The sequence below is a fragment of the Schistocerca nitens genome, chromosome 5, assembly GCF_023898315.1.
Source record: "Schistocerca nitens isolate TAMUIC-IGC-003100 chromosome 5, iqSchNite1.1, whole genome shotgun sequence".
In the NCBI taxonomy this organism is placed as follows: Eukaryota; Metazoa; Arthropoda; class Insecta; order Orthoptera; family Acrididae; genus Schistocerca; species Schistocerca nitens.
In genome coordinates, this window is record NC_064618.1 from 394,871,481 (window position 1) to 394,897,640 (window position 26,160).

Genomic DNA, 26,160 nt, shown 5'->3' on the forward strand with positions numbered 1-26,160 from the left:
CCTTATTTGGTAGCCTTCCAGTTGTTTACACCGTAGTGCTAAAATCTTTGCTTTAATTTTGTTAATTCTTTCGTAGATGTCCACAACTGGAAGTAAAATTCTATAGTTGATTTGTACCAAAAGTTTTTGTCTTTTGAGTAGTTTATGAAAAACCTCCGTATTTTAGTTTTGGCATGTTTCAGCCAGCAGTCAGTGCCAGAGTTGTACGAGCTAAATTTGCTTTCACACTCTCTCCATACCTTGTAAAATGCCTCCTGACAAGCATGGTCTTCCAGATGTGACACGTTGAGCTTCCACGTGCCTCTGCCTCTGAAGGTCCCTTGTTTTATCAGATTGATTGTGCATATGTATGCAGCATGATCCGAAAAAACGGTAGGCCATACTTCGGACTACAAAATGAGGTGTTTCAAATTGTGCGTTACATATATCCTGTCGAGACGGCTCGCCGAGTGACTTGTGGCGTGGGTGAAGCCAGGGGCTGCCCCGTGCATACGTTCCGATGAGTCTATTAGTCTTAAGTCATTAACTATACGTTCCAGTTCAGTACACTTGTTGAAATTGGGAGTTTGGTCTTTGGCATGCAAAACACAGTTAAAATCTCCTCCCAGGATAAGGTGTTCATATTGAGTTCCAAATACTGGGACAATTTCTTCCTTAAAGAACTCCGTTCTGCGGTGCCTGTTACTGGATCCTGAAGGGGCATACACGTCAATGAGTCGTATGTTGTTTATTGTGGCCGCTATGCCTTTACTGTTTGGTAGTTTTACTACATCTTGGACTGCTATGCCCTCCTTTGTGAGCAGAGCCGTGCCCATTTCCGCTCCATGCCCTGGGTTTGTAATGGCGTTGAAGCCAGGTACGTTACCAAACTCAATGTCTGTCACTTCTTGTAAAAGTATAATGTCACTGTCAGAAGCATACATAAAATCTTTTAAGTTCTGTAGTTTAAAGGAACTATGAATCTTATTAAGGTTTACTGTCGCGATTTTGTATGCATGTATGTCAGACATTCTTCGCTCTACTTGATCTAACTTTAAAAAACATTCTTCTGTTTTGTCTCGCAAGCGTCAGCTTTAAAACGCATTTTAATAATATTCACCAGTAGCAAATGTGTCAGTGGTGTGTCCGTGTTCCTAAGAATGTTCGTTCGCGGAGACGTCTTCGTTGAAGAAATCAGCCACCTGTGGGGCTAGCTTACAGTCTTTCTTAGTTTCTGAAACTTCTGTCATTTCTTCGCCGGCATTGTTATGGTCCCTTTCGTCTGCCTAGCTGGTTGAGGTTGTCGTCGTGGGTGGGACGAGAGAAGCTTCATGAGAGTGACTCGTTTCTTGGGGGTGGTTGGATGCTTTCTTTGTTGGTTTTACTTGGACGTCTCGTTTTTACAGCGCAGAGGGGGAACGCTCCTCAGAAACTGGTGTCGCTTTCGTGTTGCTATAGATCTGTTGGCTTAAGGTACTACCTATTTCCTTCGCTTTTTGGAGGAGTGTGGGAGCTGTCTCCTCTGCACCTTTGCGCGCCAGCCGGCGTTTCTTATTTTTCTTTGGAGAATTGCCTCTCGACGGACTTTCTTCAGTATCCAAGTTAGTGTCGCTTTCCTGCAAGGTGTGTCGGTCTTCAACTTCCGGCGGATCTGCTGCCTTTACAGTTGCAGGTGCCTGTTTCGGTGGAATTTCAACTGTTTCCGTAGATTGGCGAAACTCTTGTAGGTCGTCAGCTATGACGGCACTGACGTCCATCGGAATTTCAGTGTCTGTAGAATTTGTATTTGCACACGATTCAGGGGCTGAGGAGGCAGTCGGCCGTTCGCGTGCCACGGCGGCGTAGGTTCCTGGCAGTGTTGTCATCGCCGGTGGCCTGGCGGCCTCGCCGGCCGGCAGCTGTGCAACGCGCCGCTGTATACGTGCCCAAGCTTGTTACAGGCGGCACAGGTTCGCGGTTGGTCGTCATAAATTACAATCCCTCTATATCCGCAGACATTGATGTACGACGGGATGTGCTTTTGTAACTCTACATGAAGCTGCCGTACGCCATTTAGTACTGGGAATTTATGCATGCTTGACCATTTCTCGGCAAAGTTGCTGAGCACTTTCCCGAAGGGTGAAAAAAAAAATGGTTCAAATGGCTCTGAGCACTATGGGACTCAACTGCTGAGGTTATTAGTCCCCTAGAACTTAGAACTAGTTAAACCTAACTAACCTAAGGACATCACAAACATCCATGCCCGAGGCAGGATTCGAACCTGCGACCGTAGCGGTCTTGCGGGTCCAGACTGCAGCGCCTTTAACCGCACGGCCACTTCGGCCGGCGAAGGGTGAAATTACAGCATTAATTTGATCTGTTGTAATCTCAAAAAGGCAACTCGAAGATTCGAATTGTGCGAATGCCAAAACCAGCATGTGCAACGGTGACTTCAAAAATGGTTCAAATGGCTCTGAGCACTATGGGACTAAACATCTGTGGTCATCAGTCCCCTAGAACATAGGACTACTTAAACCTAACTAACCTAAGGACATCACACACATCCATGCCCGAGGCAGGATTCGAACCTGCGACCGTAGCAGTCGCGCGGTTCCGGACTGAGCGCCTAGAACCGCTTGACCACCGCGGCCGGCACGGTGACTTCACCAACGTTTCCATCTGAGTGCTTAAATTTCATGACACCTCCGGAAGACTCAACTATTTTCGCGCACAACTCGGAACTACGCATTTTAACAAACACGACACAAGCTACAGTCGACAGGTGGATCCCAATTACATCATTAAAGGAGAGCTTCACATCTTGTTTTAACCAATTTTCTACTTCAAACGACTTGGGGCTGGCATATCGAGGGATCAAAGGTAAGTTTCAACGTATCTTTTCGACTTGGTTGAGCCATCACTGCATGCTACTCATTACTTCTCGAAGTCTTCTATAAACAGAGTTTTAAGCCGCAGCAAGCGCAAGACTTACCAAGCGGAAGCACAGACGGCGCAGCGCACACCTCACTACATCCTACCGCAACGCCGTCCGCCGGCGAACTGACCAACTGAGCTACCCAAGCACGACTCACGCCCCGTCCTCGCAGCTTTACTTCTGCCAGTACCTCGTCGTCTACCTTCCAAACTTAACAGAAGCTCTCCTGCGAACCTTGCAGAACTAGCACTCCAAAGTGCTAGTGCTAGTTCTGCTAGGTTCGCAGGAGAAAAAATGGTTCAAATGGCTCTGAGCACTATGGGACTCAACATCTTAGGTCATAAGTCCCCTAGAACTTAGAACTACTTAAACCTAACTAACCTAAGGACATCACACACACCCATGCCCGAGGCAGGATTCGAACCTGCGACCGTAGCAGTCCCGCGGTTCCGGACTGCAGCGCCAGAACCGCTAGACCACGGCGGCCGGCATTCGCAGGAGAGCTTCTGTTAAGTTTCGAAGGTAGGAGACGAGGTACTGGCAGAAGTTAAGCTGTGAGGACGGGGCGTGTGTCGTGCTTGGGTAGCTCAGTTGGCAGAGCACTTCCCCGCGAAAGGCAAAGGTCCCGAGTTCGAGTCTCGGTCCGGCACACAGTTTTAATCTGCCAGGAAGTTTAATATCAGCGCACACTCTAATAAAGTTAAAAAAGCAACACTAATTAAAACACAAATAACTAATAAAAGAAAATCTCATTCTGGAAACATCCCGCAGGCTGTGGTTAAGCCATGTCTCCGCAATATCCTTTCTTTCAGGAGTGCTAGTTCTGCAAGGTTCGCAGGAGAGCTTCTGTTAAGTTGGGAAGGTAGGAGACGAGGTACTGATAGAAGTAAAGCTGTGAGGACGGGGCGTGAGTCGTGCTTGGGTAGCTCAGTTTGTAGAGCACTTGTCCGCGAAAGGCAAAGGTCCCGAGTTCGAGTCTCGGTCCGGCACACAGTTTTAATCTGCCAGGAAGTTTCAGTACCCAGTCATAGTTCTCAGGTGTTGCTCTTAGTAAGGTGATTAATTTACAGTGAACAGTGAAGATAATGTTAAACAGTTATTTTCTTCCGAGTTGAGCAATATTTTATTTTGTGGATGTTTCAAGTCAGACATTGCACTCCAACAGTTAGTTTCTTCATGGATTTAATTAGATTTATTTTCATTATTTATAATTCAGCATCTCACTAAGATAAAAGTTTTTTTCATAACACTGTTCACAAGTGCAATACAGGCCCAACCAACAGTCTATATTGCTCAGCAGTTGAATACGATTGCTAAATGGTACGTTACACGAGGTGAAAGTTTCTGAAAAACAATACTCAAAATATCATCTCTAGATAAATTACATAGAAAGCGTATAGTTGTAACGCTTCGGGTGTTTATATAGTTCCATCAACTTGTGTACAATAGAGCATTGATATAGTCTAACCATGTGAAATGGTCAAAAACATCTTTCTCAAGGAATTTTTTTCAAATCGCTTGTCCATTGGCATGAATTTCGGTAATATCATCAAAGCGTTGACCCTTATGTGAATTTCTGCACTTTGTCGTTGTGAGGCAGGTTTGTATTGATAACACCAACTATCGTCACCTTTGATACTTCTTTCCAGAAAAGAACTGTCCACATTTAGCATTACAGTCAACTCTCGGCAGGCCTTCGGCGTCGTTGTTTTAGTTCGGGAGTCAAGGTTAACTCAGTGACGAAGTTTCCACTCACTTTTTTCGTCGTCAACACATTCTGGACAATGTCTTCAACAGTTGATTTAGAAGTGTTGCTCCACTGCTATTTGTGGGACAACACGTCCAATAATTAAGAATACTTCCTCACAACTGACTGGTCGAATGCACGCCAGTTATTTACAGTTGGCAGTTCAAGCTGCTACCATACTGCACTGACGTCGCTTATGCAGCGGACAAACGCTAACAGAAGAAATCACAATGCCAAAAAATAATTAATGTTGAGTAATCAAACTTGGGGAATACATTTTTCTAGGTAGCACATTTAAGAGTTTAACACTGAAGGATCACTGGTTAATGTCAGAACGAGGTAAAAAGTGTGGAATGCTGGTACATTTTTAACTGGTGTAAGCGCCAGAATATTGAATACAAACATGAAGACATGCATGCATTATGTAATACAGGTGCAGGATGTTAGTTTGTAGAATGGAGATGCATGCCTGTTGCGCGTTGTCGGTCGATACAGAGACGGATAACACTGTTTGTGGATGTTGCTGGAGTAGTTGTCCGATGATATCTCACATTTGCCACGTCGCCGTCCGGAGCTTGGTTTTCTTGCGACTGTACATTCTCGTGACCACCGCTGCCACTAATCATGTATAGAAACGACATTCCTGACACTTCTCTTTGCAATATCGCAGAAGGAACACATCTGGTGATAGGGCAGGCCAAGGCAACACGTCGACACTGTGTAGAGAGTGTTGGGTTACAACAGCGAAATGTGGGCGAGCGTTAATCTGTTGGAAAACACCCCCTGGAATGCTGTTCACGAATGGCAGCACAACAGGTCAGATCAACTGATTGTCGTACAAATTTATTCAGGGTGCAGTCAGGTTGTGTGGCATAACCGCGACAGTGCCCCTGCTGTCGTACGAAATCGCGCACCGACCATAGCTCAAGGTGTACGAACTGTATATCTAGCACGAAGACACGGTTGGTTGCAAGCTCTCAACTGGCCTGCTTATAAGCAACAGACGGTCATCACTGGCATCAACGCAGAACCAGCTGTCATCAGAAAACACTACAGGTCTCCATCCTGTCCTCCAACGAGCTCTCGCTTATCCAGACTGAAATGGCAAGTGGCGGTGATTGGGGTCAGTGGAAGGCGCGTTACACGACAATTGACTGAGAGCTATCCTTGAAGTAACCAATTTGTAACAGTTAAACTTTGGTGCCTACTCTGCTCATATTGCTGCTCCAGATGCAGTACGATGGGTCAGAGCTATACGCCGAACACGTTCGTTTTCCCTCTAGGTAGTGCCACGTCGCCGTCCGGAGCTTGGTCATCTTGCGACTGTACATTCATGTGACCACCACTGCCAGTAATAATGTATAGAAGCTACTTTCCTGCCCCCTCTCTCTGCAATATCGCAGAAGGAACATCCAGCTTCTCGTAGCACTATTACATGACCTCGTTCAAACTGATTGTGGTGTTGATAAAGGCGTCTTTGTCGCCTTATAGACATTCTTGACTAACATCAATTTACCACGTCTAATCTCATACGTAACTAACCCTCGCGACCGTTACAACGTCTGTTTAAAACAAACGTTATTTGCATCCTCATAGCCGCCCTCCTAGCGCCACTCTTATGCGAGTCGTGCGAAATTTGAACAGACACCCTCTTGCAGATGTAGAAACGCGCCTCCTAACTTTCGTTTATGTCGCACGACTCCTCGGTGTTGCAAATTTTTTTTCGTCAACGTAAAATCAGTCTCGGAACTTTTTGTGCGGACTGTGTGTACGACGAGAAACTTTTGTTGCAGTTTATTTGTGTGCCTCAGATTCGCCATGTGTAAGTGATTATCTTAGGGAAACTCGCTGATCCAGACGAGAACAACTGTCAAGATTCATACATACACTTATTTGCCAGCAGTACGAAAGTGAAGCTGCCTCAAAATGACACGGAGAGGTGGATGGTGCTGGGGGGTATGGTGTGTGGACCAGACATCCCGCGAGCAGCTGCCGTGCCGCCACAACTGTGTCTCCGCCTCGAGCTCCTCCTCCTGCGCAGCCTTTATTGCGTTACGCCCCCGCAACAGGTGCAGTAGTACGCGGTCGTAGTACCGGCGGCGGAAACGCTCCCCCCTTAATCGATACCGCGTGCCTTCTACGCCTTAAAGCCGACGGCGCCTCTGGCCGGCACGTGGACACGCCTCGGGGGTGGTCTGATAAACGGCCGCCCCGGCCACCTGGGGTGGTTCCACGTGACCCGGTGTAAGCCCCATCTGTTTCCGTCCCAGCAGCGCTGGAGGAACTGACGAGGCTATTAAAACCAGGGACTTCTACAAGTAGGATCTCGCTGCACGGGTTTTCACGGTGAGTTCGTGGTGATGGTAACTTTCAAAACACTGCCTGACTAAAAAACTGAACCACCCAGACGACATGGTCTGATACCGTACACGCACACACCACTGGAGAGTATGTAAATGAACAGAAATGTAATTCTCTGCGAGACATAGAACGGTCTCCACAGTGCACAAGAGTTATTCGTGTTTAGTGGCTTCAGCAGGCCTGGTAGGGTATAGATGGGCGTATTGGTTCAAAAATGGCTCTGAGCACTATGGGACTTAACATCTGAGGTCATCAGTCCCCTAGAACTTAGAACTACTTAAACCTAACTAACCTAAGGACATCACACACATCCATGCCCGAGGCAGGATTCGAACCTGCGACCGTAGCGGTCGCGAGGTTCCAGACTTAAGCGCCTAGAACCGCTCGGCCACACCGGCTGGCTAATAGGCGTATTGTGAGATCATAGTGAAGGAGACAGCGTTATCAGCACCTTACAGATGTGTTCATTTGGATGACGTAGAATCGTGAATCCATATTTGTGTCCCATGTAACAGTGACTCGATGGTGGACTGCTTGTCCAGTCGTCCACAACTGCTCTAGCAGTTTCAGCGACTGAGGTCAACTGACTGTTCTACGGATCGTCAACTTCAGCTGATGGTGCTATCTGAAGATGGTCTGGGCCGAAACCTGTCATTTTAGTAAAATAACCATTGCGATCAAGACTTTTTTCATTGAGTTCATAAATAATGTACTCCCTGAAATATTGTGTAATCCTGCAACATTGGTCGAGTACTAATAGAGCGGACTAATGGATTACCGTCGCAAGTGCAGGCTTCCGTTAACAAGACAACACAAGTGGCTCCGTTTGGGTGGTTCAAATGGCTCTGAGCTCTATGGGACTTAACATCTGAGGTCATCAGTTCCCTAGAATTTAGAACTACTTAAACCTGACTAACCTAAAGACATCACACACATTCATGCCCGAGGCAGGATTCGAACCTGCGACCGTAGCGGTCGCGCGGTTCAAGACTGAAGCGCCTAGAACCGCTCGGCCACTCCGACCGGCTGCTGCGTTTGGAGTGATGGTGTGTGTGGCAAGCATGGACTGCATTTAATGGGATCGCATTGTGGTCGTCATTCACGAATGTTGCTTCTGCACTACTCTACATGAGCATAGTCGGTGAGTACGGCGGCGACTTGGGGATCCTCAGAACTACCCCCCGATAGAACACTTGCGACAGCAGCTAGTTCGTCTACCTTGCCACAGTGCCAGTGTGCAGGGCATCAAGGACCAGTTACAACAGATTAGCACGAGATTTCGTCAGGAGAGGATACAGTGTGGCTTCATAACACCCCTCGCGACCAAATTAATGAATGCATCCACGCGCGAGGTGGTGCAATGTCACACTGATAAGATGGCTGACACAGCCAAGTTCTTTGGAAATTTCTCTCGATTTTGTAATCAGTGAAATAACACGGACCTTCTCAAGCCGGGAAATTTAGTCTTCTTCTCCTTATCTGCGTGCTTAATCTTTGTCAGTTGGTGTATTAAGCTTGCTGGACAATATGCCCTAATGGGTCTCCCTATTAGAAGGGCACACTGGTCGCATTGTAGATGGTGCAGAAGTGATGTCGGACAGCCATGGGACTCTCCACTGCTGCCCTACGTCATGGCTGTGAAGTGGTGTGTATGTACCTTCGCTTGTGTGAAATCAGCGTAGTGAGTTGGGTCGATGTGGAGACTTGCTAGTTACGGTCTCTGCACGTGCCATAACCACGCGGTCATTGTAGTTGTGCATTGTGTTGGAGTAACAAGGTGTGACTGTCCGTCGTGTCTACAACGAATCAGCTATTACTCGTACTCGTGTAATCCTCTGTGAAAGTATCACATTTTGTGAACGGCAATCTGTTTCATGCCCGACAGGATCTGATACTGTTAATGTGAGCAGGTCAGTCTCAACCAGTTCCAGAGAGAACAAGACGAAAGCAGCTTTATTTATTTTTGGACCCAGGGATAAACTTACAATGATATAGAATTTGCCATAAGAATACAATGAAAATAAATAGCTCAAAAATAGGCATACACATGGTTTATGCCGGGTGTCTCCCCCTGTGAGTAGTCAGACGCATTTTCTCTGGTGTTTTGACAGATATTTTCAGGTTTTGCAGTGTATAGCTACATTCATCCCAAACAAGTACTGCTCATCACGTCTTTTATGTGACACCCAGTGTCGTCGGAAAGCGTCGGTGTGTTTCCCATTACAAACAAAATGATTTTTAAAGCCAAATTTTACTTGCCCATTCGATAAAACTGCGGTACCAAATTGGTGTAATGCGACATTCGTGTTAGCCACTCGTGACTCCTGAACCCTGAGTCTGCTTGAAGAACTGACGCCAGATCGGTAGACACGTAACTACTCCCCATGCATGTGCTCATGTTCTCCCCTCCGTCCACTTGGAAAACTAAGTCAGCATTTCTCCAATATGTGTGCGAAGTTGAGCTCAGGAGAATGAGAAGACATTACTAACACGCAATATAGATCCTGGTACATGATTTCCTTGTAAAAGCGTTACATTGTGGCTGTGTAATGTGGTGTTGTAGTTATAACTACTAGTAATCTTGAAATCTGTAGTACACAGTAATTATGTTCATGTTTTATCCACCTTTTTAAACAGATGTATTTAACATAAATTTTCAACTCCTTGGACAGATCATTACACAATTTTACTCCCCAATAGAAGCTACTGTTTTTAGTTTATTATTTCCTTGGTAAATATAAGTCCAGATTGGTTGTTATTCCATTAATTATAGAAAAGTTAGTGAAAAACTTAGTAATGCTTTTCGTGACGTACACAACAAATTGGTAGATGCAAGCGCTTGGTGCAATATGGATAACCAGCTTTTTAAATAGTTCTTTACAAGGAACCCGACACTTACTTCTAGTTATTATTTTTACTGCCCTTTTCTACTGTTTAAAAACTGTGCCCGTGTTTTTTGTTTTCGATCCTCAAAAAAGAATCCCAAAATTAAGAACTGAATTTACCCCGATACTATGGTATATCGCCACAAGACATTGTCTGTTACAAAATGCTGATTGAACCTTAAGAGCATAATATACTTACGAAGTCCTAATTGCCAGTATCTTTGTACGTTCGCTTCATGTTAGTTGGCAGTCAGCTTTCATCCCTAAAAACTCTGTGTTTTTTACACAATCTGTGATTTATCATTTGTACTTAATGATCCAGATTTGTTTTGTCTGTTTATGCTGAACTGCAAACTGTTTATTCTCTTTATGTTCGATGTTAATTTGTTACACACTGCCCAATTGTAAACATCCTTGACTGTTTCATTCGCTTTCTGTAACACTAGTAGGAGTTCTGGTGTTTTGTTAATGCGTATGACGTTGTAGTCATCAGCAGAGAGAACGTCTTCTCCATCTCTCACACAGCCTGGAAATGATAGGTTGTATTATGAACAGGAATGGAAAATATCCTGGGGAACGCGTATGGCCGGCCCCTGTGGCCGAGAGGTTCTAGGCGCTCCAGTCTGGAACCGCGCGACCGCTACGGTCGCAGGTTCGAATCCTGCCTCATGCATTGATGTGTGTGATGTCCTTAGGTTAGTTAGGCTTAAGTACTTCTAAGTTCTAGGGAACAGATGACCTCAGATGTCAAGTCCTATAGTAATCAGAGCCATTTGAACGCGTATGTTTATGTTTATCATCTGACACTTGTTTTACCAAAAATTTATTTGTTTTACCAAAAATTTATTATCAGCAGATATATGAACTATCTTTACCACTTGCACGCTGTTTTCCAGGTAAGACTGGCACCACTCGTTTCCTGCTTCTCTTACACCTACTGCTTGTATCTTGTTTAGTAGTATTTTATGTTCAATTGTGTCACAAGCCTTGGAAACGTCTAAGAATATGCCTGTAGCACAGTTATCCTAGTCAAGAGCTTCAAGTAGCAGTTTTGTTAAATATATAACAATCGGCACTGTACTCTTTCGGAAACCGAACTCTGCTTCGTTGAATCGGTTGCTTTTAGTCATGTAACTATTTAATCCATGTTTCGTCGTTGCTTCGACAGTGCCATTGCTCATAGCGTTCGCACTGTCTTCAGGGCCCCAGAGAATACGGGCTCTGGACAGTAGCTGACCGGAGGTGGTGTAATGTGATCGCCATTTTGCCTCTTTTTCAAACGGTGCATGTTCTCGAGTGAACCAACGGCCCGACGACGCGTTTAAAACGCAGTGTGTGGAGAATGGAATTCAGGCCGTAATTAGTTCTTGACGTGTTGGAGATATTTTATGTATCATGAGATGGCCCTACTTATATACGTAATAATTTCACGATTATCGGTGACGAGGTAATGCCCTTAACTGGACATTTTCATAGCTCAGTCAGAAATGGTTCAAATGGCTCTGAGCACTATGCGACTTAACTTCTGAGGTCATCAGTCGCCTAGAACTTAGAACCAATTAAACCTAACTAACCTAAGGACATCACACACATCCATGCCCGAGGCAGGACTCGAACCTGAGACCGTAGCGGTCGCTCGGTTCCAGACTGTAGCGCCTAGAACCACACGGCCACTCCGGCCGGCATATAGCTCAGTCACTACACGATGTTATCACACATGCTGCTTCTTTACGCAATCTGCTTCTTTGAGCTATGCAATTTGCCTCACCCCCCCCCCCCCCCCCCTGCCGCCACTCACCCCCAACCTCGTACTCTCATAAAGTGGACACTCAGTAACGTCTTTCTCTTTCCTTGAATAAGAGTGAAGCCAATCCCATTACGTTGAAGAATATCAAGGAGAAATGTTTTCTTAACAGCTGAGATACAACCACGGCCTTCTAAAAAGTCATCGTCGTTGGGAAAAATATGTCGCAATGAAGCGTGAACATGGTTGCACTTGATTTTTTTCGAGGTGATACATCTACGTAAGAACACCTTTCCTAATCTTATTATGAATGAGCTAACAGACTCCTCTAACACCTCCATCCTAAAGAGCTCCAGGGAGGTCTTCTCATCGTTTAAAGCAGCATGGTATTCCCATAACCCAAGACAGCCATAGTACTATAAAGTTGTTTCATTAAAAAAAAATTATCAATCTTGTATGAATGTAGGATAAACTGCTCATATCTTTACTGTAAAATTCCCATTTAAATGCTAGTGATAGTCCTATACATTAAAACATTACAGATTACTTGTTACAACTGTAATAACAAATCAGTAAAATGTAATTTATTGCTGTTTATAATGCAGAATGTAACTAAAGATTAAGTGATCAAACCAAGCTTGTTCAGTGTAACATATCTTATGCTTATGCACTGTAAACAGTGTTTGGTATTGTTTATTTATAATCTTTTATGTGTAATATGAACCAATGAATAGCGTTCCACATCAGAAATTATTGTAAGCAATTATACTTCTCTTTTAGATTTTTAATTTCATTGTACTATCAAAGACATGTTTTACTGCCCGTACACTCTCACAGCATCGACACACTAACATCTTTACCGATGTAACATCTTTGAAATCATTGTTTATGTTACTCGAGTGAAACTGGGCCACGCTTTGTAAAAGTTTACCGTGTGTGCAGTTAAACATAGAATGGTGTGGTTTAAAGCGTTATCCAATGAATGGAACAGTACTCACATAGTGTACATCCAAAAATGTATTACAGTAATTTTAAAATCCACAACAAAAACAAAAGGCAATTTTGTCACACAGAATAAGGCAAAAAGTAAGTTTTCACCGTATTCCAAGTTTTAATAACTTTAAAGCCTTTTCATGAATGTTTGATACAGATCAAAAGAACTGCATCTCCCAAATTTTGCAGAATTGCGAACAAAAAGCTTTGTCCATTCCAGTGCAGCAAACCAATAAGCACTGGAAAACGAGTGCCCACCAAGAAAACAAAGATATCACGAACACCTTTCAGAAGATATATATGTATGATATCGGAAACCGGTTATGTTGTTACTCAGTTAAATTTTTTTCTAAATCTTGCTTGTGACAGGTTGTTGTTTAAATGATAAACCTTATTGTACTACAGCCACGGTTCTCTAAATGTCAGTTTTCGACAAGAACGCCTTACAGTATTCATAACTTGGGGCTTATTTGTTTTGAACATCAAACGGTTCCGAAAACATGTCGTATGAATAGCTTATCTGAATTATTTTATGGTTTGCTAGTACGAATCTCAAGTTGTGAGTGACAGTCTGCCGATTTACGTTACTTGCAGGTATGTAGCCGAAGAAATGATGTTAGTGGAAGTTCTTCCATTTGCTGAATTGTAGCAGTAAGTCATTGGTGTCTTAATTTGACGTCATTACGCCGAAAATGTTTGCTTACAAATTTTATATTCTTCAACATTCTTTCTGATGAGTATACTCTGTCAATGTGGTGACGCGAGTTTCGATCGAGTTGGATGCCAAGTTCAGATTTTGCGAATTTGACTCACAAAATGATTTTTCTAACAACTTGTCCACCTTGATGAAACAAGAAATTCTATCACTACTGGACGGCAGTAAGTTTACTTTTAATATTTGGCTGTTGCATGTACAATGAAGCGCCAAAGAAACTGCTATAGGCATACAGAGATATGTAAACAGGAAGAATATGGCGCTGTGGTCGGCAACGCCTGTATAAGACAACAAGTGTCTGGCGCAGTTGTTACATGGGTTACTGCTAGAATGGCAGGTTATCAATATTTAATTGACGTTGAACGTGGTGTTATCATCGGCGCACGAGCGATGGGAGACAGCATCTCCGAGGTAGCGATGAAGTACAGATTTTCCAGTACGACCATTTCACGAGTGTACAGTGAATATCAAGAATCCGGTAAAACATCGAATCTCCGACATCACTGCGGCCGGAAAAAGATCCTGCAAGAACGGGACCGACGACGACTGAAGAGAATCGTTCAACGTGACAGAAGTGCAACCGTTACGCAAATTGCTGCAATTTCAATGCTGGGCCATCAACATGTGTCAGTGTGCGAACCATTGAACGAAACATCATCCATATGGTCTTTCGGATCCAAAGGTGGGACGAAGGTCGGACGAGTCTCGTTTCAAATTGTACCGAGCGGATGAGACGTCTATGGGTACGGAGACAACATCAATATCTCTGTACCCATAGACGCCCATCAATTTTCTTTCCAGGACATAAAAAAATTACACCTGTCTGTACGTGAAATGGTCGCGTAGATTTTTATAGAGACACATGGGACAATCCACTTGTTTCAGTTTTTTTTAAAAACAGGGTAGGCCACCACAAATTACCAAACGCCGCAATTATATCAGTCATTATGCCTATAACATACTTCTTGTATGAAGTGTCCACAGTATTCATTGCGTGATTGTCCGCCGCCGTCCCCCCCCCCAACTCCGCCCCCCTCAGCCCCCCTAGCCCCCCCTACCCCCCCCCCCCCTCACCACCCGGTAGCTGAGTGGTCAGCGCGACAGAATGTCAATCCTACGGGACCGGATTCGATTCCCGGATGGATCGGAGATTTTCTCCGCCAAGGGACTGGGTGTTGTGTTGTCCTAATCATCATCATTAAATCCCCATCGACGCGCAAGTCGTCGAAGAGGCGTCAAATCGAAGGCCTTGCACCCGGCGAACGGTCTACCCGACGGGAGGCCTTAGCCACACGACATTTACATTGCGTGATTTATCGCATCCTCGATAGATTTCCTTTTATTGGCTCTTTACTACCTGTCTGTTGTCCTCAGTCGGCGGCACAGAAGCTTTTCCTGCACTCTCTCTGACTGAATGTTTCTTTATTGACTGAGCTCCAAATGTTCGCAGAAGAGATGGATGAACCATGTAACAGGAGGCCTGGATAGCCGTTCGCGGAAGGCAGGCCAGTCATGTCCCTGGGGATGGGGTGACTTTGTAAGTAGGCTGTTTAGGTTTTCTTGGTAACGCCACCTCTGTATGAAAATCACTGGCTGTGCTGTGTGCAGTCTGTGGCTGCTTTGCATTGTTGTCTGCCATTGTAGTGTTAGGCAGCTGGCTGTGAACAGCGCGTAGCGTTGCGCAGTTGGAGGTGAGCCGCCAGCAGTGGTGGATGTGGGGAGAGAGATGGCGGAGTTTTGAAATTTGTCATGAACTGCTCTATATATATATGTGATGATATCAAGGTAAATACATTGTTTGTTCTCTATTAATATCTTTCATTTGCTAACTATCCCTATCAGTAGTTAGTGCCTTCCATAGTTTGAATCTTTTATTTAGCTGGCAGTAGTGGCGCTAACTGTATTGCAGTAGTGGGAGTAACCAAGATTTTTGTGAGGTAAGTGATTTGTGAAAAGTACAGGTTAATGTTAGTCAGGGCCATTCTCTTGTAGAGATTATTGAAAGTCAGATTGCGTTGCGCTAAAAATATTGTGCGTCAGTTTAAGCACAGTCGTGTATAAATTGTTAAAAGGGGAAGTTTCATATGTCGACCCTTAGCCTAGGATACCTCACTGGAATCTTATGATTTGTTTTCTTGTAGTTTGTGTAATTAGTGTAGATTTTGTTTATTGCTAGCGCGTAATTGTAGAGAGAATCTCCTTTGTAGTAGCAGTGTTTCATTGTTGTACAGTAAAACAGGTGTGGCATGCATGTAGATTTGCACCAAGTATTTCGCAGCTGCAATTAACTAGATATTATTTTCAGTGTTATGTTAATGTGTTCTATTATTTTTGCTCTTCAAATTGTGTTTTTCTGTGTTGTCGTGTGAAATACTGTGACAATGATGGCGTGTGAAAAACGTAACACTAGGCTACAAAGTAAACTGAGAAATAATAGTGACGACGAGCGTAGCTTATCAGCACCACTGTGTACTGAATTAACAGACATTCAAAGTAGTAATTTGGTAACTGTGCATAGGGAAATGGAGCAGGCGTCAAACAATGGCGTGGACAGTGAAACAACTAATGAAGAGGGAAGCATTACCGATCGATCGGTCAGCAACAGCTCGCCTCAGGAATCGGGAATGACAGGACACAATTTTGCAAATATTGTAGATTCAGGTTTTGGATCCTCACCGTTTTCTCAAATAAGTCAAGACACATTTTCTGCTTGTCAAAATGTGAATGTTTCCGGTGCAAATTCACTGCCGAAAAGCACTGAGGAACATGTTTCAGACACCAATGCATTGTTATTACAATTAATACAACAAATGGGACAAACACAGCAAAAGCTTCAAAAGTTAGACACAATGGAACAAAACCAGAGACAAACACAGCAACAGTTAGACACAATGGAACAAAATCTTCAAAAGTTAGACGCAATGGAACAAAATCTTCAAAAGTTAGACTCATTGGAGCAAACTCTTGAACAAACACGTGAGGATTTAACTACTGAGTTACATCACATTGAATCGAAATGTCAAAAAGTCTGTAATGACGTAAAAACACAAATTTGTGAGCATTTCCAACCTATTTTTTCGCGGCATGAAAATGCATTACAGAATCACGAAGCAGCCATAAAAGAACTGCAAACCATTGTTCATGAAAATCATGAGACCTTGTCGGCTAAAATTGACTCAGTTGCATCTACCGATTCGGTTACGCAACTTGCAAAAACTCAGGAAAACTTGAAGGACACAGTAGATTCGATTTCAACACAAATGGACACTCTGAAACTTGGTTCAGAAAAACACACTGAGGAAATGTGTTCACTATCGGAGAAAGTAGCCGAATTTTCGGATCAGGTCACTAACTTATCTACAAAGGTAGATGATGATCTGAATGACATAAGACCTGTAGCCTTCACTGACACAGAAGAGTATGAACAAATTAGAAAATTCAAACAAAATCAAAATCAAATCAATACACAGTACAAAAGAGAAATCCGGGAAGTACAAGATCAGTTGACGCAGGTAATACAAGAATTACATATTTCAGAGGACACTCGCGCTCCAGTACAGGAAGAGGGACATAGAAATACGGAACAGCCACAAAATAATAACACAGCGCATTTCGTAAATTATGAAAGAAATTGGCAAGGTGCACCGAATTTTGAAGTGGAACCGCCGAAACGACGTAACAATGACCGATATGCGACTCGCCGACATGATGACTTTGACTATAAGCTGTTCATTACTACACGTAAATTCAAAACATTTAAGAATTCTGCCAACGACATTCATCCACAAGCGTGGCTCCATCAATTCTCTCATTGTTTTCCCCCCAACTGGTCATTGGAGCACAGGTTAGAATTTATGTGTGGCTACTTGGAGAATGAACCAGCTGTAAGAATGCGATCGGTCATTCACGATTGTCACAGTGAAGGAGATTTTTATCATGCCTTCCTCTCAGCATATTGGTCTCAAGCCACACAAGACCGAGTAAAACATAGCATCATAATGATGAAACGTTTCGAACAATCTGAATTTTCCAGTATTATGAAATATTTTGAAGACATGTTGCACAAAAATCAGTACCTGTCAAACCCATACAGCCCCTCAGAACTCATCCGCATTTGCTTAATCAAATTACCTGAACATTTACGGCATATTATTTTAGCAGGACATTGCAAAGACGACATTGAAGCTTTTCAGGGACTGTTACAAGAACTGGAAATTGACACTGACAATCGCGGAACGCGAGAACAGGAGCACAACAATTACAGGTCACATCTGTCACAATTCCGCGATGACAGAAATAATACACGACAAGGCTATTCTTATAACGTAAATCGTGACCAAAACAGACACCACCCGTATGACAACCGTTGGCAGAGTAGTAATAATTACAGGGAAAGATCACCTCTCCGCGGTTATCACAGAGACAATCAGAGAAACAGACAATATGGGAACCAAAACAATTATTATTACGAGAGACAGAATAACTTTAGACGCAACGGTCCAGCGCGCAGTTACGATTCAGGGAGAAATTCTCCACCACTTAACCGACAAGAAAGAAACCACAGGAACTACCGACATGACGATAGACGATATATTCGTAACGACAGACCTGAATTGCATCAGAACTGGCGAGCTTCAAACAGGGCAGGGCCTTCTCGGCAAGGCGAATTTGTAGAAGTTAGGTCTCCAATTCCCAATAACGGCGCGCGCCAACAAAGAGACAGACACTGACTCGCACAGCAGGCAGCCGAGTGCGCCAGCTGGCTCAGGGAAAAATAACATAGACGCTAACCTTGAGAAAAATTCCAGTAGTCTTTACCGACGTATACCACTTGATAATTGCGTTAAAGTTGAAACTCTGCGTACTAGGAAGAGCAAAGGTTTACACCACATTTCACACATAAAACCGTTTATTGAGAGATAATGTGCTTTTTAACTTGAGATTTTAATGCAACATTTTGGTTTACTTGAAAATACATTCTGGATTTAAAGTACTTTCTGTGAGATACCAGATGACACAGTGGTTAGTTTATGTGATAGCTACACGATTTTATCACGACGCTACTAATGAGTGACACAATTTACCTTGTTGCTTTTGCGGTGTATCTGTTTTATATCTGCACAGTTTTTCTGAATTCTTCTGGAAAGTAAAACATGTTTTAGTAGTAACTTTTGTGGTACAGCTCCAATGAGACAGCCTTTTCTGTAGCACAACAATACGTTACAATATAGTACTTTCTTGATCACGGTACGGTATGTAATAACTATGGTATCCATACGCAAAGCATTTCACTTTCGTTTATCATGAGGTAAGTACATTGACTTCTGCAGAACTTAGCTTTCGGAGGACGATAACTACGAGACTTTCACAGAGGTTATCTTACAACATGACGCACAGTTTAGCGCTACAGTACACGTATTTGAGTGATTAATTTCGCACTTAAAACATTTTTTTTAAGATATTTGAAGTGCAATGATACAAGGGCTTTCCGTGATACATTTCATTCCATTGCTGTAATCTGTAACACCTGAGGGTATAATGACATTAATCCTCAGGGGGGTACACACTTACTTTGTGTATCATGTCTTTGGCAAGCACAAGGAGCCCTAGCTAATATGGTATTTGCTTATACAACTTTACACATCGGTACCATATTTCTCCAACACAGTATTACACAGCTATCAGATCATTTAACTGAGAGACAAACTTTTTTTTTACTACATTAGTGACAGATGTTTACATAATTACACAGTTGAATAACTTCACACTTATGAAATTGCATTTTGTCAGTACTTTGTGAACTGTTCATATTTTTTCGGAGCCATTGTGGTACTATGAGAGCTTTGAATGATGTATTTGGTATGGGATCATGATTTTAAAGTACGTTTGAGGCAGATGACACTTTTGACATGAGCAGAGAATTTTTTTAGGTTTTGAAATTATTGGAGGAAGCTACGACGATTTTGAGATTTGACTGAGGTGTTATGATGTTATTTTTACGACGACGATGTGTATTATGCTGTTGCGGTATGTTTATGATCAATAATATGATGCTATATAAGGAATGTGATTATGTGTTTATATGTATATGAATAATGAATAGAAGGTAGGGACTCTGACTGGTGAAAAAGGATGTTGTAAACCGAGAATCGTACTTTAAGAGTTATGAAATGTGTGTAAATGCGTGAATGTATCACAATGCCGGCGAAAATTTTTTGGACACTGTTATATTCATACGATTTTGTTTCTACAGATTTGTAACGCAAATTCTTGACCTATGAAATTTTTATATGAGACTGTCGCTGTAGCGAAAACTGCTGTCATAAATATTTCGTTAAGAAAGGTAAGTGACCGTGAAGTAATTCGTTGTGAGCGGTCAGGTGTGTCAGACGCCTGGAGAAAAAGCCATTATTGCGAGCCCTTTTCAGCGGCACAGGAAGAAAAAAAAAAAAAAGGGAGGCCATTATCCTCGCTATTGACGTTCCTTTGTAGAGAGCATCGCAAAAACGACACGGTCGAACTTGAAAACATATGTTGACACTGTGGAGCTCTTAATTTATGATATTTACAGAAATGCCTAATGAAATGACGAGAAATATTTTTACATCTGCACACCTGATTATGACAAGCATCTTTCTACGAGAGTTGAGAGAATGTCTACTAACTTATGAAATGTCACATGACTATTGAATGATATTTTTATGCTTTGGTTTGCGTAATTGCTTATTTCATTTGATATCTAGTTTCTAGCTGCACTGCAGCATTGGTTAAAATAAAATTTTATAGATGTACTAATATAAATATTTTCTGTCTACAGATCGAGTAAATAATAATTTTTTCAAAAAAAATGAGGGAGCACAAAAAGACATTTACCTTCACAGGAACTGCAATCATAGTTTTCTTTTCAAGTACTTGTTAATTTCTTTTGTAGAATAAATTGTGATGCATCACTCTAGTGTTAAGATGTGACATAGGTATTAGACATGGCCATTTTTAGTGTAATACCTTTTCTGCTTGAACTTTGTCATGTTTAGGTATAAGTTATGCTGTTTGCCAGGCATAGTGCTACTGAATTTTAATGTGTGTTACTCTGCTAAGCCAGATTTATTTTTCTTGTTTGCTGCACATTGCCTTATATTAGTCGTAATATTGCAATTGCTTCGCTAATTTCTAAAATGCTGCTTCCTTTGCAAATCTGCACTTTTTTGTCATTGCTGTTTGCGTTAATTGTTTTATGTGCTGCTGCATTGCCTCGTCCCTTAGTTTAGCATCTAAGCTCAGTAGATTTAAGTTAGCTTAAGAGGGGGTAGACTATATAAGAAACTAGTTGTGATGAATGGAAAGAAATGCATTGAAGGTACATGAAAACGTTTTGGGCCAAAATGAGTATTGTACAATGATCCGTAATTATTTTGAAAGAAATATGAACAGAGTAGAGAAAGCAGGTATTGATAGGACTTTTTGGAAATAATGAGGAACCTGCGACCGTAGCGGTCTCGCGGTTCCAGACTGTGGCGCCTAGTACCGCACGGCCACTCCGGCCGGCAAAGCACCTCATTGGATGGCTTAAGAATATCTGCTAGGTGAATTGTTGGATCTCCATTTCTAAAATTTCATAGGTCAATCTTTGGGCAAGCCTTCCAATTGGTGGGGTAAGGTTTGTGCTGAGTATTGCGGGAGAGCATGCAGCAGGTGGTAGAGAACCATCAGGAAGACTGTGAAAGTTTCCTTTAGTAATTCTTCATTTCATTTGCGATTTCCTACTGGTTGTTGTAACTTTGCTGTTGTTTCGTTTTGGGCGACTTTTAGCATTTCTAACTGCAAGATAAACCAAATATATCTAGCTGCGAGAATACAATATGAATTTGTTGCTGTTTAGCAATCTTTCTTAAAAGATGTGCAAACTGATTAAATTCTGAACTTTATTATTAATCTCTTTAATTAAACAAAGTGATTCCTGTGCGTTAATGATCTGATTAATAATGCCATTTGTGCAATGCTCCCTGTGCGTTGATTATTTCCGTAGGAAAATGATCATGAAATAAAAATATCTTACCTCGTAATGTAACTACTTGGAAAAGCAGTGCTTGCTGCTCTCTGTGCGCCAGTTAGAAATTTCTAACTACGGTTGTATAAACATAAATATCATTGAGTGAGACACTCCTTTAAATAAAAATGACTTGGATCGAGGACGTGGACAATGCTCTTAGGTGAAATGTTCCTGTAATAAACTGTTTTAAATTACCTGATATATTAAAATTAATTTGTGAAATTCGTGTCACAACACTCTTTAACATTGACAAAGGGCAACACTGACATCGAACTCCTAGTGTCACAAAAGTCAGACAAATAATTGACAAACAAAAAAATACCTTACAGTGAAAATTACACAATCTGTAATGAAAAATCTTAAGTTCCCTGATATGGATGTCTCATTCAACAATGAAATAAAAATATTACGTGCATTCTTCTTCATACTCTTTTCCTAATATCCTTACATCTCGTTTAATTCCAAATAATTAATGAAATCTTTGTCCTCTGTTTCACAATATTCAACAAAAAATCATTTCACTTAAGCACAGATGCACTGAACTATACGCCTACATTGCGACGAGTCCTCTGCTCGGCGTCTTTCTCGCTACTACTCTAACGGTAGAACTCCCGCGCTCCTCGTTGCCAAGCAGCGATGACAAAACACACACACACCACCCAGCGACACAGTTACTCTGACGAAAGATTGCGCACTAATAATAAGCGATTCAAAATTGTCGCTTAGAGTTTCCGACATTTAAGGTGTTTAAAAATTCCAGAGCTGCAAATAACAAACTCCCAACAGACCTCTTTCAACTTGTTCGGGAGACACGGAGGAAAATATTCGGTCAGAACATACAGACCACAGCATATGTGGGTCTTGCCACTCTGAACTGTTGATTCCGCTGAGAATACCTTACGGCATGGACTATCAAGTGAGGAAAATAGTTACGTGTTTTGGTTCGTTTCTTTTAAAGTTGATTAGACAATACGACTTGAAGTTTTCTCTTATAGCAGCAGGCTCATCTATGACTGCGCTCATTCTTGACTTCTTGGTACGATTAGAGCAACCGTTACACACCCTACAGCAGTTATACGTTTTAGTGTGAGATCGTGTTGAGATGATTGTCACGTTTGTCTTATCCAGTCATTCTGGGGCTGTCAAACAGATCTAAGACTTTTGTTGCCCCACTTTTCATGGCCTGGATTTCATTTTGTTTTCATATTTTATTAATCTCAATAATGTGTGCTGCCTCTTTGCCTATGTGCTAGAAGATAAATAAAATTGGGGCTATTCTGTACCTAATTATGAATTCAGTACATATCTAACGGGCCCTAGTTACTAAACATTAACTATTTTGTGAGAACAGACTCCCAGAACTTATTTACTTTATTTCGTCAATATGAGATCCATTGCACGGTAAACTCAGTTATCTTCTGAGATCATGAGGACTGATCTGACCCTCGATCAGTGCCGCCAGAAGATATAAAAAAAAAAAGACCGAAAGGTTCGTTAGTTCGATTTGGCACCTTGCAATATATTAGACAACCTGGATGGTTTTATTCACATAATACTGACAACGATCTTAGACTCATAAAGAAATTTATTTCCTTCATTAATATAGAGTAAGATTATGTTAAGGATAGTGGAGGGAACATTTTCCTACTGCTGTATTTGCGAATGTTACTAACTCTTAAATTTTTTAAAATTTTGACTGGATAAGCGGTACAAACCCCATAATGTAGTGGATACGCACACACATTGGAACCTTGCATATTGGATAATGGAAATTATTATAGCCCATAAACTCTTAAAACTTGATCTGGAGCCAACTTGTCAAAGGAAATAACATTTTCTAGTGCGTTTTTGCCGTTTTCAGCAGCCCCTGGAAGATTTTCACCAGTCACGTCTGACATTTTCCTTGTCGCTCTTTCCACCTTAGTAACCACCACTGGCTGCCTGTTCAGTTAGGATGACCGTTAGAAACCTTTTTGTTTAAATTTATCGCCTTTTCCTGCAATATCAAGTCTGACACACTCCGTGAACCACTGTGAGTTGGCTTGAGTGCCTCAACGATACAGATAGCGGTAGCGTAGGTGCAATCAAACTGGAGGCGTACCTATGAAGAGGCCAGACGAGTATGTGGTTCCTGAAGACGGGCAACAACCTTTCCAGTAGTTTCAGTTTGGTGACTGACTGATCTGACCTGTAACATCAGCCAAAATGCCCTTGCTGTGCAGGTATTGCAAATGGCTGAAAGCAACGGGACATTACAGCTATTATTTTTCCCGGTGACATACAGCTCTACTGTATAGTTAAATTATGAAAAAAATGGTTCAAATGGCTCTGAGCACTATGGGACTCAACTGCTGAGGTCATTAGTCCCCTAGAACGTAGAACTAGTTAAACCTAACTAACCTAAGGACATCACAAACATCCATGCCCGAGGCAGGATTCGAACCTGCGACCGTAGCGGTCTTGCGGTTCCAGACTGCAGCGCCTTTAGCCGCACGGCCACTTCGGCCGGCGTAAATTATGATGCCATCCTCTTGAGTACAATATATTTGAGGCAAAACAGTTCCCCATTCTGATCTCGAGATGGGTACTGCTCAGGAGGAGGTCGTCATATCATCACGAAACAAAACTGACATTCAACACGTAGGGGCGTGGAGTGGTAGGAGGTAGGTTGGTTATAAAACTTAAAAGGTAAATGATCATGTTTAAGTTAGACTTAGGAAACTAGTATGAAGTTCGGTGGTATGATGAACAGGACCTCTGGTAAGGTCAGTACAGGGACATAAAAACAAAATCAGATAGGTGCCTACGCTGGAGTAGGTTTAATAACAAATAAGAAAATAGGAATATGGGTAAGATGCTATGAACAGTGTAGTGAACACGTTATCATAGCCAAGATAGAAATGAACCCATCACAGTAACAAAACTTTGTATGTCAATTAGATCCACAGATGACGAAGAGATTGAGGAAACGTTTAATGAGATAAAAGGAATTATTCAGATAGTGAAGGGAGAGGAAAATTTAATTGCGATGCGGAAGTGGATTGAGATAGTAAGGAAACTAAGACAAGGAAAAATAGTAGTGGAATCAGATTACCATATACGAATGAAAGTCTAAGCCACCTGGCAGAATTTAGCACAGAGCATAATGTATACAGCGCTAAAACTTAGATTAAGAATCACGAAGGACATTTGTCTACGTGGAAGAGAATTGGAGACAGTGGAAGAGTTCAAATTGAGTACGTAATACGAGGGTAAGTCAATTATTATCCGCAAATTAGTTATATATATATATATTTTTTGGTAGTACTGTCATCCTAGGTTGATGACGCGTGCTTTGTTTATTTTTTGTTATATTTTTGCAATTTTCAACCAGCTAGGTTAGTTTCGTTATCGCTGCCGTGTTGTTAATCATGATTGCTCCGCTGTCTATTTGCACCAAACAAGAGCAGCTTTCAGTGATCCGTTTTTTGTGGTCGGAAGGCGTGTCAGGGGCCGAAATTCATCGAAGAATTTCGGTACAGTACGGGAACAGTGTTTTGCCACAAGGGAGTGTCTACGAATGGATTGAAAAATTCCGAAATGGTGGCACAAGTGTTACGCACGATGAAGGAGCCATACGACCGTTTACTGCCACAAATGAAGAAACCATGGAGCGTTCACGTGAAAAGATTCTCTTAGACAGACGATTAGCTATTGACGAAGTGGCACGTCATCTGCAAATTAGTCACGGTTCTGCCTACGAAATCATCTACAACAGATTTGGGTTTCATAAAGTTTGTGGAAGATGGGTCCCAAAACAACTCACACAGTTGCGAAAACAAACGCGCTTTGACATCTGCAAAAACATTTGAATCGCTATGGTAACGAAGGGGACAACTTCTTAGACAGGATCATTACTGGTGACGAAACATGGATCCGTCATTACGAGCCGGAGAGTAAACGGCAGGGTATGGAATGGAAACATCCAAATTCGCCGTGCAAGGAGAAGTTAAAGACCCAAGTGTCCGCAGGAAAATTGAGCTTACAGTTCTTTGGGACACACAAGGTCCAATACCGGAACATTATGGGGAAAGGGGCACAACAATAAACAGTGTACGTTACAGTGAGATTCTTATTGCCAGGCTAAAGCCTGCAGTTCGAAGCAAACGCCGAGGATTGCTGTCAAAAGGTGTTGTGTTGTTGCTCGACAATGCCCGTCTGCATACTGCTCCCCACACTGATGAAACGCTCCAGAAACTCATATTTTAAGTACTGGATCATCCTCCATATAGTCCCGACCTTGCCCCATCTATAACTTGTTTGGTCCACTCAAACAGGCATTAAGGGGCCGTCGATTTGCCTCAGACGAAGCAATGAAAGAAGCGGTGCATTCCTGTCCCGCAGCTCAACCGAGAACCTTCTTTTATGAGGGCATCAGGAAGCTTGTACAACGATGGACCAAGTGCGTTCATATAAGTTTCCTATTTGATTATAATAAAATTTTATAAGTACTTTGTGGATAATAATTGACTTACCCTCTTAGTAAGGCAGAGAATTCAGAACCGGATTTTAACTGTAAGACATTTCCATGGGAATATGTGGACTCTGACCATAATTTATTGTATGAATGAGTGGTGTCTGTTCTTTCGAATATGTGAGAAACAGCCACCACGCCTTCATATAATTGAGTCGCCTCGATGTGCACTGAATCCGCAAGCTCCAGCGCGAAGCCACAATTTCGTTTGACCTCCAGAGGGAATCTAAAATTAGTGAGCATGACGGACTTGGATGGG